Here is an 18518-nt window from a genome sequence, read left to right on the forward strand (position 1 = left end):
AAGGGAAGGGATGAGAAGGGTGCTAGCAAGGTTTAGTTTTATTGTGATTGTCTAGGTATAGTTTGTGATGATAAAGTTTACCTAATTTATAGTGTGTATTCTTTATTGTGTTGAGGATATGTGGTTCAAAGGAGAGTTTGTCATCTGTAGTCATGCCTAGCAGTTTAGTTGTTTTCACTGTTTCAATTTTGGTGCTATATTTAGAAAAGATTTTGAAATTTATATCTGGTGGTTTTGTAGAGAATAGTAAACGTTTAGTTTTGGGGGGGTTAACAGCAGTTGTGCATTGTTTAGCCATGATTTAATTGATGTGAAAGCATTTTGTGTAGCAGTAAGAAGGTCTGAAAAGTTATTGTAGGTAGATGTCTACATTCTCCAGATTGAGAACAGCTTGTATGGTGAGAGTTTCTTGTTTTGTTGCTGAGCATTGAGTAGTAACACCTTAAGGTTGCTTTGAGATTTATTTTTGCTATGTTGGTATTTTTTTTTTATTTTGACATTGCCTAAAAATGCTTTAAGGGAGTGGATAAAGTTTTAGCCGATATCTGAAAACTCAAGGAGATAGATAGCTTCATAGGTGTGTACAAGGCTAATGGCCCTGGAGCCTTTACAAGCCTAGCCCATAGGATTACCCTGGCATTGTGCCACCCGACCTTAGTTCCTAGTGCCTCTGTCGAGTAGAGCCACTGGAGTGATCCCCGGGGTGAATTTTCTATTTCCCATCCACTCATCAAGATTTCTCTTGAAGCGGGCCAGTGAAGTCTATTCCATATCACGGGCAGTCTGTGGGTTATGAACCTGTCCCTCTAGCCTAAATAAACATCAGTCTGGAGTCTTGAATCTAGGAGCCCGTACACCATAGTCAAAGCAATTAACCAGTAAACCATGCGTGGTTGTTAACCATGTTCTCCCATACTGATAGATATTGGATTCCTCTAGATTGACACCAGAATCTAAACCAGTTATTAAAATCAGTCAATTTGCTGTTCATACTGTGACATTGTCCTTGCTGAATGTAGAACATTGTTCAATGCAGGGCACATACCTGCCTGTGACACAAATTCAGAGAGATCCATAATGCCTTTTTTATATACTTAAGTGAGATATGTCTCATTTTATTTACATCCACACAGACTATGATGGAATCATATTGGTGTTGTGGTGTAGTGACTTCAGTACACTCGTGTATGCGTGATATTGTAGATCATTACTCCAGACAGGCAGCTAACAGTTATCTTCTCTTTGTCCAGCCTTGTGAGAGAGGCAGCTGTGTGTCATATAATTAAATTCTTATGACAATAGTACTAGATAAAGTGTTTACTTGCCTTATGGACTTTGTTATTGGGGGATAATTGGGTGTAGGATTATGTGTGGTGTTAGGTGCTGCTTTTGTTGTGTGCTTTAGTGGTTGCTGAGGATAGGTGTTACCGTTTGATGGCTTAGGAAGTCTTTGAAGTATGGAGAGGTTTCTTTTAAGTACCTCAGCATAAGAAGGTCTATTTGTGTGGTGAGCAGTACGTATGAAGAATATAGTGTGTATATTTTTAAAAACCTTGTTTGTAAGTGAGATTTTTGCCACCAAGTAAATTATGTACATACATCCCTTGCATACCATGTTTGTTTTTTTAAGGATTAAACAGTTCTCTGAGTATATGAGACAATTGCTATGTTATCTCAAGATGCCATTATCTATCTATCTGGCCACAGAGACATTAGGAAACTGCAAATCCATGTTGTCAGGACCTGTACTAGGGTTGGGCTATAATGGTTTAGGGACTTGGTTTCACATGGATTGCCTGAGTGGTGACTAGGGTTAAAGCTAGATAAGAGATAGTGCTTTGATCTGATATTAGTGCTGTTTGATGCACGAACTAGCTGCTCTAAGTTTAGCTCCAAACAAAGCCTTTCTGTGTTACACGCTAAAGTCCTAAGTATTAATACATTTGCTGCTATACAGATACTGCTTGCCACCATGCAGTGAATAGTTCCATGAAAAAGTGCCTAATTTATAGCAGACAGAAAAAAGCTGAATACTAACTTGTGCCCTCTGGTCAATAAATAACTATATCCTTGACATTATTATCAGCTGTCAAAATAAGCCAGTTAACTCTAATAACATCACATATATTCCTAATGTCACTGGCATAAGTTAGGGTCAAGGCTAGTCAGGATATAGTTGGGGATGTACCCTGATTTAGGATAAGAATAAGAAATCTCTTAAGAAACAACTCTGTTACAGGACTACTAATTTTAGATTTGTTTCATCAGATGTTGACTATGGCACTAAATGTTGTAATAGGTGCAATTTCTGCTGTTATACTGATACTTCCAACAGTTTTACACATCTTGTATCTGGACTTAGCTTCACGTTTAAGGCTATAGTAAACTGTCGTACTCCTGATGTTGTTTATTTAGCTACCTGTTTGTTTTGCACCATGTTTTATGAGGGCAAAACCAATTGTCCCTTCTTTGAAAGAGTAAGGGAACATGTATATAGTTTACAGGTAGGTGACAGTAGAAATGCTTTGGCTAAGCATGTTATAGAGTTAGGCAGTCTACACACCTTTAACTTTAAAGTTATAGAAAATGTTAAACACTGCCCTCAACTGCGTGATCATGGGAATTTTACTGAAATTAGAGAGCTGCATTGGATAGTTAAGCTTCAAGCAGATAAGACACTTGGCCTAAATGGTAGGGTCTCTTTAAAGCTTTTATTAAAATCTAGAGATTTGTTTAAATGCAGTTTTTAATTAGATAATTGGATGTTATTTTCTATTGGTGAGAATGCAATGGGATGGTCTTTTTAGTTCATATTTTTGTATTGGTGAGTATGGTCTGAAGAAGCACAAGTTTGTGTGAAAGCGCTTACCTGTATTAAAGTACAGTACATTGTTACTTTTTTATTTGCAGTATTTTTATTTTTAGTATTTCAGTTTTTTATTGTATCCTGTTGTGTATCCGTTTGCTGCTTTTTATATGATATATTTTTTATTGTTTTATCGGCACGGTTCATTCCTTGTGGGGAAGTTCTATCTACTCCCATTAATTTTAATTCTGCTGACTGCCAAAAAAAAGGCAATCACTGGAAAATGAAAATCGGAAGCTAAACCAGCTGTATTTGAAGTATTGAATGTTGTGAAAGAAGAGATAAGATAACTAGAAGAGGGAGCTTTAAAAAAGGAAGTGGCAAATTACATGGAAATAAAATTGAATTTTGGGGAACAATACATGCAGAATAATGTTCAACAATTAAAATCCCCAACCTAAAGGAAGTCAGTTTCTACAAAAAGAATGATTTGCCCAGCATCTGTTATTGCATACCTATGGAATGAATATTTACATGGTTCAACATTTCATTAATTCAATGTTTGTTGGGTAACAGACTCAACTTGTCAGAAGTGGTTACCTGGGAGTCTGTATTCTTCTACAAATGGATTACATATTTTAGTTCCCAAAAAAGATGTCTAACAGTAGTTTAAGAAGTATTAACATCCAACAGGATAGGCATTATCCAGTGGTGAAAGGGCAATTATTTCCCTGTAAAGCCCACCCTGCAAGACATTATTGAGCTTAGGAAATAGGGGATCTGTTAAACCGTATTGCATTTACTTTATTAGTAGTACATACATATTTTTTTTTTATTTTTGATATAAAATAGTTCTTCCACCTAATATTTCAAAGTAGGTGTAAGATATGTATTTGTTGTTGGAGGAAATATTTTATATCAGTTATATAACTATTTCATAATTTATAGTCATGCACAGAAACGACTATAATAACAAATATACACACAGACAAATGCAGAGAGGGAGAGACCCAGTCTATTACACTGATACAAAAACTCAGAATTGCACAGACACACACAGCACACACACACATACACACACACACACATACACACACACACACACACACACACACACACACACACACACACACACACACACACACACACACACAGATGCAGAGGCATAGATATATTCACACATACATGCATACATACATACATACATAGAAATACACAAGAATAAATATACACACACACACACACACACACACACACACACACCCACACACACACACACACATGCACACGCACACTTGTAATTCCTGTAACTTCTAGTGCAGTTACTTGGGTTTAGTTCTGCTTTTGTTTTCTCCTACTTGCTATCCATGGCTTTTTAAGAGCCAAAGTTAGCAAGGTAAAAGAACATGTCAGTTTTTGTGACTGCTGCTGTGGTTACATGGGTTATTTTTATTTTATTTTGGTTGTATTATTATTATTGTTATTATTATTATTATTATTTCTCCTCACTAAACAGTTTTTTTTAGAGTGGCAGTTAGCAAGGGGAAAGGAATAGATGGCTTCAGTAAAGTATTCTATATGACAAAAAGGCACCATTCTTTTGTACTAGGCTCTTCCTATATTCTCCACAAGTTGGGTGTGCGATGGACGAGAAAGAAAAATTTTGGAGTGAGTTGGATGAAGTAGTGATGATTGTACCCAAGGGTGAGAGAGTGGTGATTGGAGCAGATTTCAATGGGCATGTTGGTGAAGGGAACAGAGAGGATGAGGAAGTGATGGGTAGGTATGGCGTTAAACAAAGGAATGCAGAAGGTCAGATGGTAGTGGATTTTGCAAAAAGGATGGACATGGCTGTGATGAATACATATTTTAACAAGAGGGAGGAGCATAGGGTGACATACAAGAGTGTAGGAAGATGCACACAGGTGAATTATATCTTATGTAGGAGGGCCAGTTTGAAGGAGATTGTAGGCTGTAAAGTGGTGACCGGGGAAAGTGTAGTTAGGCAGCATAGGATGGTGGTTTGTAAGATGAAGTTGGTGATCAAGAAGAGGAGGAGGAGTGTGAGGGTAGCACCAAGGATCAAATAGTGGAAACTGAAAAAGGGTAATTGTGAGGTGGAGTTCAAGGAAGAGTTAAGACAGGCACTGGGTGGCAGTGAAGAGTTACCAAATAGCCGGGTAACTACAGCAAAGCTAGTAAGGGAGACGGCTAGAAAGGTGCTTGGTATGACATCTGGACAGCGGAAGGACAACAAGGAGATATGGTGGTGGAATGAGAAAGTACAGGAGAGTATACAGAGAAAGAGGTTGGCAAAGAAGAAGTGGGATTGTCAGAGAGGTGAAGAAAGTAGACAGGAGTATAAGGAGATGAGGTGCATGGCAAAGAGAGAGGTGGCGAAGGCTAAGGATAAGGCATATGAAGAGTTGTATGAAAGGTTGGACACTATGGAGGTAGAAAAGGACCAGTACCAATTGGCTAGACAGAGGGACCAAGCTAAGAAAGATGTGCAGCAGGTAAAGGTGATAAAGGATAATGAGAGAAACATACTTACAAGTGAGGAGAGTGTGTTTAGCAAATGGAAAGAGTACTTTGAGGGGTTGATAAATGAAGAGTATGAGAGGGAGAGAAGGTTGGATGATGTGGGGATAGAGAATCATGAAGTGCAATGGATTAGCAAGGAGGAAGTTAGGATAGCTAAGAAAAGGATGAAGAATGGAAAGGCTGTTGGTCCAGATGACATATCTGTGGAAGCATGGAGGTGTTTAGGTGAAATGGCAGTGGAGTTTTTAACCAGATTGTTTAATGAAATTTTGGAAAGTGAGAGAATGCTTGAGGAATGGAGAAAAAGTGTTTTGGTACCGATTTTTAAGAATAAGGGTGATGTACAGAGCTGTAGTAACTACAGATGGATTAAGTTGATCAGTCACAGCATGAAGTTATGGGAAAGAGTAGTGGAAGCTAGGTTAAGAAGGGACATTATGATTAGTGATCAGCAGTATGGTTTCATGCCGGAAAGAGCACTACAGATGCGATGTTTGCTCTGAGAGTGTTGATGGAGAAGTACAGAGAAAGTCAGAAGGAGTTGCATTGTGTTTTTGTAGACTTAGAGAAAGCATATGACAGGGTGCCTAGAGAGGAGTTGTGGTATTGTATGGGGAAGTTGGGAGTGTCAGAGAAGTATGTAAGAGTGGTACAGGATATGTACGAGGGTAGTGTGACAGAGGTGAGGACTGCGGTGGGAGTGACGGATGTGTTTAAAGTGAGGTAGGATTACATCAAGGATCAGCTCTGAGCCCTTTCTTATTTGCAATGGTGATGGACAGGTTGACAGACGAGATCAGACAGGAGTCCCCGTGGACTATGATGTTTGCAGATGACATTGTGATCTGTAGTGAGAGTAGGGCACAGGTGGAGGAGACCCTGGAGAGATGGAGATATGCTCTAGAGAGAAGAGGAATGAAGGTCAGCAGGGACTAAGACAGAATATATGTGTGTGAATGAGAGGGAGGATAGAGGAATGGTGAGAATGCAAGGAGTAGAGGTGGCGAAGGTGGATGAGTTTAAATACTTGGGATCAATAGTTCAGAGTAACGGTGAGTGTGGAAGAGAGGTGAAGAATAGAGTACAGGCAGGATGGAGTGGGTGGAGAAGAGTGTCAGGAGTGATTTGTGACAGACGAGTACCTGTAAGAGTGAAAGGGAAGGTCTACAAGAGGGTAGTGAGACCAGCTATGTTATATGGGTTGGAGACAGTGGCATTGACAAAAAGGCAGGAGTTAGAGCTGGATGTGGCAGAGTTAAAGATGTTAAGATTTTCACTGTGTGTGATGAGGGTGGACAGGATTAGGAATAAGTATATTAGAGGGTCAGCCCAGGTTGGAAGGTTTGGAGACAAAGCCAGCGAGGCAAGATTACATTGGTTTGGACATGTGCTGAGGAGGGATGCTGAGTATATTGGGAAAAAGATGCTAAGGATGAAGCTACCAGGTAACAGGAAAAGGGGAAGGCCTAAGATAAGGTTTATGGATGTGGTGAGAGAGGACATAGTTTCATAGTTTCATAGTTTAGTACTAGGCTATCTGCCCTGGGGCATTTGTAAGCCTAGCCATAGTGATGTGGCTTTTGCCACCCCATGAAATGGTACAAAAATGTACAGAATAAATTTAGAATACTGTGCCTCTGTTTAGTAGTGACACAATGAAGGTCACCTTATATAATAGAATTAGTTTACTGTGCCCCTGTCTAGCAGTGACACAGATGTGACCCCTGGGGTAAACTTACGATCTCCAATCCACTCATCAAGATTTATCTTGAAGAGAGTCAGTGAGGAGCTCTGCCTAACATGAACTGGGATCTTGTTCCAAAGCATGGGAAGCCTCTGGGTTATGAATCTATCCCTCCAGCATGTCCTATTCATACTTGTGCTGAGGTTTAAGTCTTTAGCTCTAGTGGTCCTGATGGATTTGGATTTTTTGAGGTGGAGCATGTCCATCAGATCCTGATTGGACATGGCCTTGTACATCAGGCAGGGATCACCTCTGAGCAGGCGGTATGCTACTGAATAGAGCTGAAGTTTCTTTAGTCTGGCAGAATAAGACATATGTTGGAGACCCTTGATCCTCTTGGTGAGGTACTTTTGTGGTCTCTCCAGCTGTTGCAAATGCCGGGTGAGGTACATACCAAATGGGGCATTGTACTCAATCATGGGTCTGATGAGGGAGGAGTATAGGGGTACAATGACATCCTTGGATCTGGATGTGAATCCCTTCATGATGATGTGTGCAAGGTAGAATGTTTTTCTAACCACTTTGGCAATGTGGGTGTCAAATGAGAGGTCACTGTCGACTTGGGTCCCTAGGTCTCTGATTACTTTTTCCGGCCTCAGTGGGTTGCTGTCTATGTGATAATTTGTGGGTACTTTGTTTTTCCCAAAGGAGATGACTATACATTTTTTGGCATTTAGTTTAAGGCCGTGACTCCGGCACCAGTTGTCCGTTTCTGTTAGGCCTTTTTGTAGGATGTATGTATCCGCTGGTGTATCTACTATGGCGCCTAGTTTGCAGTCATCTGCGAACTTTGTCAGCCACAACCCTCCCATGTTTGCTTTAACATCTGAGAAATAAATGCCGAACAAGAGGGGTCCCAGGACAGATCCCTGTGGGACACCACTTGTGACTGGCTTAGAGTCTGACATTGCTCCGGCGATTTTAACTTTATGGGTTCTGTCCTTTAGCCAGTTTGCAACCCATCTAGTGACATAAGGGTTTACGTTTAAGCTGTTGAGCTTGTCTATGATGCCTGAGTCGGGTATTGTGTCGAAGGCCTTAGCCAAGTCCAGGTAGGCTGTATGGACTGCTTTGCCCTCATCAATGGCTCTAGTGACTGTTTTGAAAAAGTCAACCAGGTTCAAAAGGCAGGATCTGCCCTTTACAAAGCCGAACTGGGTGGGGTCAAGTGTCTGTAGGTCCCCTATGTCTCTGTTTATGAGTTCCATAATGATTCTTTCCATAGCTTTGCAGACCAGGCTGGTTAAGCTTATGGGGCGGTAGTTCCCTGGGTCTGTAGAGGTACCCCCTTTGTGGAGTGGGACCACTGTTGCTGTACGCCAGTGTTCAGGTACATATCCTGTCATAAGGCTAAGGTTAAATAGCATTTTTATGTGCGGGTTTAGCTCCTCTTGGAGTTCACGTAGCACGCAACCCGGGATACCGTCAGGTCCCATTGATGCTGTGTTTTTAGCTTTGTTGAGGGCGGTTCTCACTTGGACATCTGACATGACACGGAGATTACATTCAGCTGGGATAAATATTACTTCTTTTGGGGGTGAGGGAGGGGAGAAATTTGCACTGAACCTGTCAGCCAGAATGTTTGCAATATCTGTGGGTTCAGTGTATTTTTTGTTGTTGTGAACTAACTCTGAGCATATCTGAGGGTTTCCGCCCAGGTTTCTAACATAGCTGAAGAAGGCTTTGTGGTTATCTTTAGTGTCCTTAGCGATTTTTCTCTCAAAGTTGGCCTTGGATGTTTTTATGAGCGAACGTAGTTTTCTGCTAATGTTGATCAGAGATGTCTTCCCTTTATGGGATTTTGCTCTGACGTGCATTAGCTTACTTCTTTTGTTATACAATTTGTTAATGGCTGAGGTCCACCAGACATGATGCTTGCCTTTGGTGGAGAGGGACTTTGATTTATTTGGGCTTGCATGATCCATGCATTCTTGGAGATGTCCATAGAAAGCATTTGTGAAGGATTCGGCATTGTGGGATGTGGTATCCACTGGCCCAGTGGGCTTAAAGGATACCATCTCAGTCTTAAGAAGAGTGAAGTCTGCTTTTGAGAAGTTTTTCACTGTGGTCTTTTGTGCTGGGGTGGAGGTGGGATATGTATATCCAGGGTGATTAGTTTGTGGTCAGATCTCACTAGTGAGGGGTATACCTCCAGTGTGGAGCATTTTGTCCCCATGTTTGTGATGATCAGGTCTAATATATTATCCCCCCTAGTGGGAGAGGTGACTAGTTGTTCCAGTGCATTTGAATTTATGAATTCCAGGAACCTTTGGGCTAGGGTGTTAGGGCTAGAATAATGTACCCAATCTATGTTTGGGTAGTTGAAGTCTCCTAGTATGATGGTATTTTGTGATACATTCATATCCTCCAATGTCTTCAGGAAGGCTGAGTGGGGTTCCTGAGATTGGGAGGGTGGTCTGTAACATGCTACCAGTTGTATAGCAGTTTTGCCTATGGTTAGTTGCACCTGTATGGTCTCTGATGCTTCATGTGTTGCTACTAACCTGGAGGTGTGGGTGTCCTTGATGAATATGGACACTCCCCCTCCCTTTGTGGTTCGGCCCGGGTTTTGGGGCCGAAAAGCATGATACGAGGTATAGCCTGGTAGTGCTGGTGTGCTCTCAGGAGCCTTGAACCAGGTTTCAGTTACTGCACAGACATCGAAGTTCTCCATGCTGAGGAGTGCATCGAGTGCCTGCATCTTGAGATTTAGACGTCTGGCATTGAGCAGCATTACCCTTAGTTTTTTTCCATTTTTGTTTTCTAAGGAGGTGGGTTTGTCTTTTGAGCCTTGCCTAAAAAAGGCACTATGGGGGTGGCAAGAGCCTTAGCCAATATCCGGTAGCCCAGTGGTGACAGGTGTAAGCCATCCCTTGCGAAGCAGCGTGGCTTTTCCAACATGTCATCCCAGGCAGACAGACATTGGATCCCCTTAGAATGACACCAGTACTTGAGCCAATTATTAAAGCTGACCATCTTGTCTTTGTATTGTGGCATCATTCTTGGTGAGGGCAAGATGCTGCTCAGGGTCAGGGTCATACCAGCCTGGGCTACATAATCAGAGAGCTCCTCTATGTCTCTTTTCATGTAGTCCAGGGAGGTACGTCTCAGGTCATTCACGCCAGCATGGATAATGACGGAGTCATATTTGTACTTGCTTTGGAGTGACCTGAGTGTGTGTGTTATGTGGCGGATCCTAGCTCCCGATAGGCAGCTCACAGTCACCCTCTCCTTGTTCAGCCTGGTCAGCGGGACATCAGTGTGTCTGACTATAGAGTCACCTATTACTAGTGTATCAGGCATGGTGTTTGGCCTTAAGGGCTGTGATTGGTTGACACACTGATTTATTGAAGTATGTGTTGCATGTGTTTTGTTTTGAGGTGGTGGATTTTTGGATGTCTGCTTTGGGAGCCTCTGTTGTTTTGGTAAGTTTTTTATTAGAGCCTCCGAGTATGTCTTTGTGTTTTTTATGTGTTTGGTTTGCAGTTGTGGTAGGTCTATGTGGGACTGGGTTTGTTGTGTGTGTGGTTACCATCTCCTCCTGTCTGGTCATGCCAGCCCTGAGTTGAGAGAGTTCAGCCTCCAGTTTGGCTATATAGTTGCATCTCTCCCATGCATTTGTGTTTGTTGGGATGAGGAGAGGGTTGTCTGTTTACATGAGACAATTGTAGCATTGTCTCAAGATACCCAGATTAACCAGCTGAACTGGAGAGGACGCCAGTAATCTACCACTCAACATGCTAGAACAGTATAAGGGAGTGCTGTGCCTTTAAGGGAAGTGGATATTCACAGGGGTGGTAGGTGGATGTAGTGCTTTACTTAGTACGAGAGTGCTTACTTAGTAGAGAAGTTTTGAGAACAAGTGCTAGGCTTATAATATAGTGAGTAGTCTGATTATACTAAGAGTAGAGCTTCCTTAAGGGAAAATTTGAAGATCAGACTTGGCGGAGCCAGAAGAAGTTTAATCCGCTGCGCTATGCGCACAACCGCGCAAAAACGTCCAGAGGCGGATTTTAAACAGGGAACTACAAAAGAGTTAGAAATGGTCCAAAACAACCAATTACTACAGCTCTTGTGCTGAGGTCACTTCCTACAGGGACAGGTAGGCTGCTCAAGGCTCCCCACTCCCACTGGTGAGCAAAGAAACTTCCTTCTATCCAAGTAAGGTAATGGACAACACAGGAACTACACCACAGCCCAGAATACAGCAATGCCTGTAAACTGATCTAAACTAGTCAAGGAGAGGCGGGAAAACAAGGATTATTTTTTTGTTTTTTTTGATAGAAACACACAGAAAATGCAGAAACAGTGATAAATCAGTTACACAGGCTAGCACACTTGCACGAGGTTGGTGTGACAGAGCAAGATGCAGAGGACAGGAAGAAATGGAAACAGATAATCCGCTGTGGCGACCCCTAACAGGAACAGACAAAAGAAGATGATAATGATATTAACACACTACTCTGTCTGGGACCTTATTATTACTAAATACAGAGGTGGTAGGAATGAAGTGGGTCTAGATGATTTAGCAGTGTTGTTCTTAAAATAATATATTTCTAGTAATTATACTGACAGGTGCAAAATGCAATTTTCCTTCATTTATTGCCCATAATAATACCAACATAAACATAAGTTTATGATATACCATTCAGAACTGCATCTTTCAGTGCATATGCAAAATTAATTCTTGTGAATACCAAAATCCATTATTTCGGATTTCTTTAATGTTAAATTGCAGAGGATTGCTGCTGGTCCAGCGGTACAATATGGATCCACTATAAGTAATTGTATCTCATTTAATCAACCCAAGATTATTCACATTAAAAATATCTAAAACCTTTAGAGGTTGCTAGTCAAAACAGTGACACACCCAAGCTTGCAAAAAGCATGACATGTTTTTTGCAAGGGGCAAGACCCCTGCACCCCTAAATGTGTGGGCAAGACCCCACCCTGATATTTATGTATGTATGCAGATATATATAGATATTTGCAACTAGTTTTTACTGACGTTATATGTTTCAATGTATTTTTAATGGATACACAAATATATAATAGTGAATACACTGCAGTTATGTGGGGGGCTACGACCCCCACCCCCCCTAACTTTATATTCTCACTCCAGGGTCACACTACAGTGGGGCAGGGGCTATATTCCATTTTCGACCAAATGGAATTCGATCAAATGGGTCTTCAGTGAAATGCATTTTCGGTGAAGTAGGCTGCCTGAAATCATTTTCAACCAAATGTAATTCGACTAAAAGCAGTAGACCCATATATATATATATATATATATATATATATATATATATATATATATGTACACACACATACTCCAAAATCAGAAAAAATGCAGAGAAGAGGGAGAAAGTGAGAACAATGCAAAATTCAGCTTCTTGCTTTTCTCCAAGTCTGTTCAGTGTAACAGAATATTAGCAATTTTAGTTGTAACATTTTAATGTTGATCAGTGGTTCTGCAATAAACAGTAGGGTTCCTATATAGCACATGCAATTTATTTTGTAAAGCTTACAGATCATTTACATTTGTAACTCAAGTTCTGATTTTAGAATTAGCTGCAAATATAACATTGCGCGAATATTTTAAATAAAAATGAGCCAGTTACCAAGCCTTGTTGTACCTCTCTATGAAATGAGAAGAGACTCGCTAAAAATTCTTGATTCTAACATGGTAATATCTGTGAATTTCTTATACATGCTAGAGCATAATAGTTGGCATCAGGTGAGACTGAGCTTCTCAGAAGAGGTAGGTGTGAAATAGAGTCAAAAGCTTTTGACAAATCTAGATAAATGGCTACCAAAATGCTCTTGGAGATTGTCTCAATAACAGATTTATAAAAGCTTGCCAAGTTCAGAAGGCAGGACATTCCCTTAGTGAATCCATGTTAAGAGATATGAAGTCCCTGACTGTTATGTGAGGCGATAAATTGCAATAATGTCCGCTCAAAATACTTCATTAAATTGTTGTAAAGTTAAAAAAAGAAAAAACAGAAAAAGAAAAAAAAATGTTGTAAAGCTAATGGGTCTGTCTTTCTGTGGATTTACTACATCCCCACATTTGTGTGACTAATGCAGACTTCCAAAATATGCTGAAATAAATGATCAGTCCCTCAACATCATCAAAGAAAAGCCAGTACACATTTCATTAGCATCAGTTAGAAGAAGTGTCCAGCAAGCTATATATAAAGTATAATGAATAATCAAATATTGGCAGCTTAAAACGCTTCCTACAGTAATTCAATTAAAATAAATATAAACGATGAGGAAGCTGTACGGCAGAGCGGCACCCAAAAGGCGCCAAATTTAAATAGCACTGATGCGTAATCAAGGATCGCTTATCCTTACCGAGATATTCTGGTACCAACACAGTTAAATAATCCATATAGTAATAAATATTCCCCGATAGATGCAAGTCCACTAAGTATAAATGGGCTCAATATAGGTAACATACCTCATAGGAGAAGAAGCAGAAGAAGAAGGGAAGTCGGTAACAGAATTGCCAAAGCTTTGGTGGTGAAAGAAGGGTATCTTTTAGCTGTTATCCATGACTGTGTATGGGTATATCAGTATTTACCCACTGCTGGTGTAGTTTGATCAGTTTTCTTAAATAATGTCTTTGTATAACTGCACTTCAGCCTTCTTTCCTATTGTCTTCTGCATGCTGATGTATTACTCATGCATATGGAACTTATGTTCCCACGCTTGCACCATACATCAGTGCAGTGCAAGGCAAGCAACTGTTTAACTGTTTAAAAAAAATCTGAAATTTTATGAAGTACAATGCAAAAATATGAGGAAAAATTTTATGAAGTACAATGCAAAAATATGAGGAAAATCAGGTATGGTTTTGTTTCTTCAGTTTGTAGAACATACCCAAATTTTCTCATTTCTTTGCTATGTTCCCAGTAAAAGAGGTTTACAATGCTGTTATTCAGCATATGCCAATAGAAAGTCTGGCCATTCAATGGTACTTCCAGCAGCCAGACTTTTTTATATTGGTATAGGCTCAGTTTACATTGGGCATACTGATTGGGTTGTCCAATCTGCATGCTCCTTTTTCAATAGTAATGAGCTTTTTATTATATAATCTCTCTTTAGGGGCTGATGAATGAAGAGAATGAGAGATAAAGAAGGTTGGATGATGTGGGGATAGTGAATCAGGAAGTGCAATGGATTAGCAAGGCGGAAGCAAGGACAGCTATGAAGAAGATGAAGAATGGAAAGGGTGTTGGTCCAGATGCCATACCTGTGGAAGAATGGAGGTGTTTAGGAGAGATGGTAGTGGAGCTTTTAACCAGATTGTTTAATGAAATCTTGGAAAGTGAGATGATGCCTGAGGAGTGGAGAAGAAGTGTTTTGGTATCGATTTTTATGAATAAGGATGATGTGTAGAGTTGTAGTAACTACAGAAGAATAAAACTGATCAGTCACAGCGTGAAGTTATGGGAAAGAGTAGTGGAAGCTAGCTTAAAAAGGGAGGTGATAATTAGTAAGGAGCAGTATGGTTTCATGCCGGGAAATAGCACTACAGATACAATGTTTGCTCTGAGAATGTTGATGGAGAAGGATAGGGTAGGTCAGAAGGAGTTGTATTGTGTCTTTGTAGACCTAGAGAAAGCATATGATAGGGTGCCTAGAGAGAAGTTGTGGTATTGTATGAGGAAGTCAGGAGTGCCAGAGAAGTATGTAAGAGTGGTACAGGATATGTATGAGGGTAGTGTGACAGTGGTGAGGTCTAAGGTAAGAGTGAGGGATGCGTTTAAGTTGGAGGTGGGATTACATCAAGGATCAGCTCTGAGCTCTTTCTTATTTGGAATGGTGATGGACAGGTTGATAGACGAGATCAGATAGGAGTCCCCGTGGGCTTTGATGTTTGCGGATAACATTGTAACCCTCTAGTGAGAGTAGGGAACATGTTGAGTAGACCCTGGAGAGGTGGAGATAGAGAGGAATGAAGGTCAGCAGGACTAAGACAGAATATATGTGTTTGATTGAGAGGGAGGACAGAGGAATAGTGAGGATGCAGGGAGTAGAGTTAGTGAAGGTGGATACATTTAAATACTTGGGATCTACAGTTCAGAATAATGGTGGGTGTGGAAGAGAGGTGAAGAAGAGAGTACAAGCAGGGTGGTGTGGGTAGAGAAGAGTGTCAATAGTGATTTGTGACAGACATGTACCAGTAAGAGTGGAAGGGAAGGTCTACAAGAGGGCAGTGAGACCAGCTATGTTATATGGGCTGGAGACAGTGGCATTGACAAAAAGGCAGGAGTCAGAGCTGGAGGTGGCAGAGTTAAAGATGTTAAGATGTGAATTGGGTGTGACGAGGATGGACAGGATTAGGAATCAGTATATCAGAGGGTCAGCTCAGGTTGGAGACAAAGCCAGAGAGGCAAGATTGCATTGGTTTGCACATGTGCTGAGGAGGGACACTGGGTATATTGGGAAAAGGATGCTAAGGATGGAACTGCCAGGTAAGAGGAAAAGAGGAAGGTCTAAGATAAGGTTTATGGATGTGGTGAGAGAGGACATGCAGGTGATTTGGTGTGACAGAGCAATATGCAAAGGACAGGAAAAAATGGAAACAGATAATCCGCTGTGGCAACTCCTAATGGAAACAGCCGAAAGAAGAAGATTGTATAATCTCTCTTGAAATATATATTAATTGCAAAGGATGCAAACTCCTAAGGTTGCCTGGGTAATATATATATATATATATATATATATATATATATATATATATATATATATATATATATATAGCATTAGCATCAAATTTTAGTTAATATTCATTACATAAATTACTTCACTCCTGGTGGTGTTATGAAACAAGAACTCAAATGGCACTCCACTCTGTTTAGCTGTGTGTTAACCCAATTGATTTGAAGTCACCAGCCGCACAATCTAATGGACTATGTTTCCTTCTTATTACTTAACACTTGTTATGAAGTAGGTAGCAGAAATGCTGAATTCTAAATAATCAAAAGGAGACTTCATCAGGATCATTATTCTGACACACTAGTCCAGTTAAAATAGTTGTCTTTAAGGAAAGAATACATTTCATTATAAAATATCCACTTCTTAAATGCAGTAAGCCATTTCAAGAAGATCAGTGCTATAGCACAGCAGAACATCACAAACAGTAGAATCCCTTATCCATGCCTTGTGCATTAACTCATATGATATTAAGCAAAGAAACATGCATTTCAACAAAAGATAAGGTCTACACATGCTAGTCTGTCTACTGGATAAACTGAGATCCTAGTTATAAAAATTTTAACCACCCTACCCCCATCCCCATAAAGTTGGTTCTGTAGATCATTCATACATTCATGAATTTGGTCATTGATTTGGTCCATATTACTACTTCAGAAAACTGTACCTTCGTTGAAGGTTGTGTGTCAGGGCCAGCATCTCGGCACGTAAAAATCTACTGCCAATCATTAGCGGACCAGAGTTCCGTTGTGGTGACCCCTAACCGGGAAAAGCCGAAAGACACAGCGACTACTTCAGAAAACCTGTTCCAATCATGTATAACCCTTTCTGTGAAATAACACTTTCTCATATTTTAATTTAGCTGCTTATTTTGCATCATCAGCCTATTTTCTTGTTCTTATAACTCTTTTGAATTTATAGACTTGCTTGGGTGCTTACATTTCTTATTATGTCTTACCTCTGAATCCTCTTACCTAAGCTACATCTTAAGCTTCTTTGAACTCTTTTTAAAATTATTTGTGATATAACTAAGCACTATTCCATTCACATTTTACATGTGTTTAACTCATTCACTTCAATGGAGTTTAGGAAGTTTGCACTGTAACTTACATTGGGCGGAGCCTAAACCTTTTAACATTTATTTTTATTTATTTATTTATATTTGTTTACTGGGAAATTCCGACTGAACGCAGGTCTTTTTTCAGCAGATGCCCAGGGAGAAAAGCTCCACATCATGTACAAGATAAATAGAGTTACAAAGTTGCAGCAATAGTAAACAACATTACAGGTTGTTGGCTTTAATACAATAACAAGATATTGATTATCAACAGTATATACAGTAAATGTTGCAAGTTAAGATAGTTTCTTGTCATTTATAATATTAGTAACAAAGTTGTCAGACAAGATTTTAAAGTATGTAAAGACAACTAGCTAATTCTGACTGTGGTTAGTAGTGGCGGTAGTACAGTTGGGTTAAGAGTCTAGGTGGGGGGCAGGTAAGGGTGGGGTGTTAGTCTGGATTAGAACAAGGACAAAGCCAGTGCAAATTTAAGTGGAATTTGAGCACAGTCTTGAAAAGGCTGCTGGAAGGTAGAGTAGTTATAGAGGGTGGAAGAATGTTCCAAAGTTTAGATATGGTACATGAAAATATGGCTTCTCCTGCTGAGTTTTTGGGTTTGATAACAGTGAGTTGATTTTTCTTGCTTGATCTTAGGGGCCTAATGGTGTGATAGGGTTGGAGAAGGGTTTGAAGGGGAAGGATGTTATGGGGGTGGTTAATAAGTTTATGAGCGAGGGTGAGTTGATTAAAGTGAAGGAGTTGTGGGATTTCTAGCCAGTTTAGTTCTTTACGGGAGATACATTGATGGCTGCAGTAGGAGGTTCCAGTGGCAAATTTAGCAATTTTGTTGTAACAAGCATCCAGCTGGTGTTGTCTTTGCAATAATGTTGAAGCAGGGGTGTTTTGGGTGGCTTTGGAAGGTTGGAAGAGGAGAAGTTTTATCTTACTTGGGTTGAGTAGGAGCTGACCAGCTTTCTACAGAAGAGAATGATTCCTGTGTGATTTGTTGTAGTTCTGATAGAGTGGGGAGCAGAGCAGATGAGAGTAGAGTCATCTGCATGCTGTATAAGAGATGCTTGTGTGGTGGCAGTATGTAGGTTGTTAGTGAAAAGTGAGAATAGCAGAGGGCCAAGAATAGACCCTTGGGGAACTCTGAGAGTAACTGGGAGGTGAGGTGATAGGTAATCATCCCAGATTACTGATTGCTGGCATCTGTGTAGATAGCTGTGGAACCAGTTGCAGGCTGATTGTGAGAAGGAGAGGTTGGGGAGAGTAGATAGTAGTAGCTCATGAGATATCATGTCAAAGGCCTTTGAGAGATCTAGAAATACAGCAGTAGAGAAGAGGCCATTGCTTTTGTGATGAAGTATAGTGTTGAAGGAGAGCAGAGTGGAGGTAGTGCTGTGATATGGCCTGAAACCATGTTGGGTTTTGGAGAGGAGATTATTAGCTAGGAGATAGTTGGAGACCAGGGTGTTGATACATTTTTCAAGTATCTTGGAGAGAGGGGAGAGGATATCAATGGGGCGGTAATTGCATAGGTAGTGGAGGAGGTGCCTTTGTGGAGGGGAATGATGTGAGATATTTTCTGTATCGAGGGAACATAGCCTTCTGTTATGGAATGGTTAACAGAATCA

The sequence above is a fragment of the Protopterus annectens genome, chromosome 6.part0 (genome assembly GCF_019279795.1).
Source record: "Protopterus annectens isolate FY-2018-M chromosome 6.part0, PAN1.0, whole genome shotgun sequence".
NCBI lineage: Eukaryota > Metazoa > Chordata > Ceratodontiformes > Protopteridae > Protopterus > Protopterus annectens.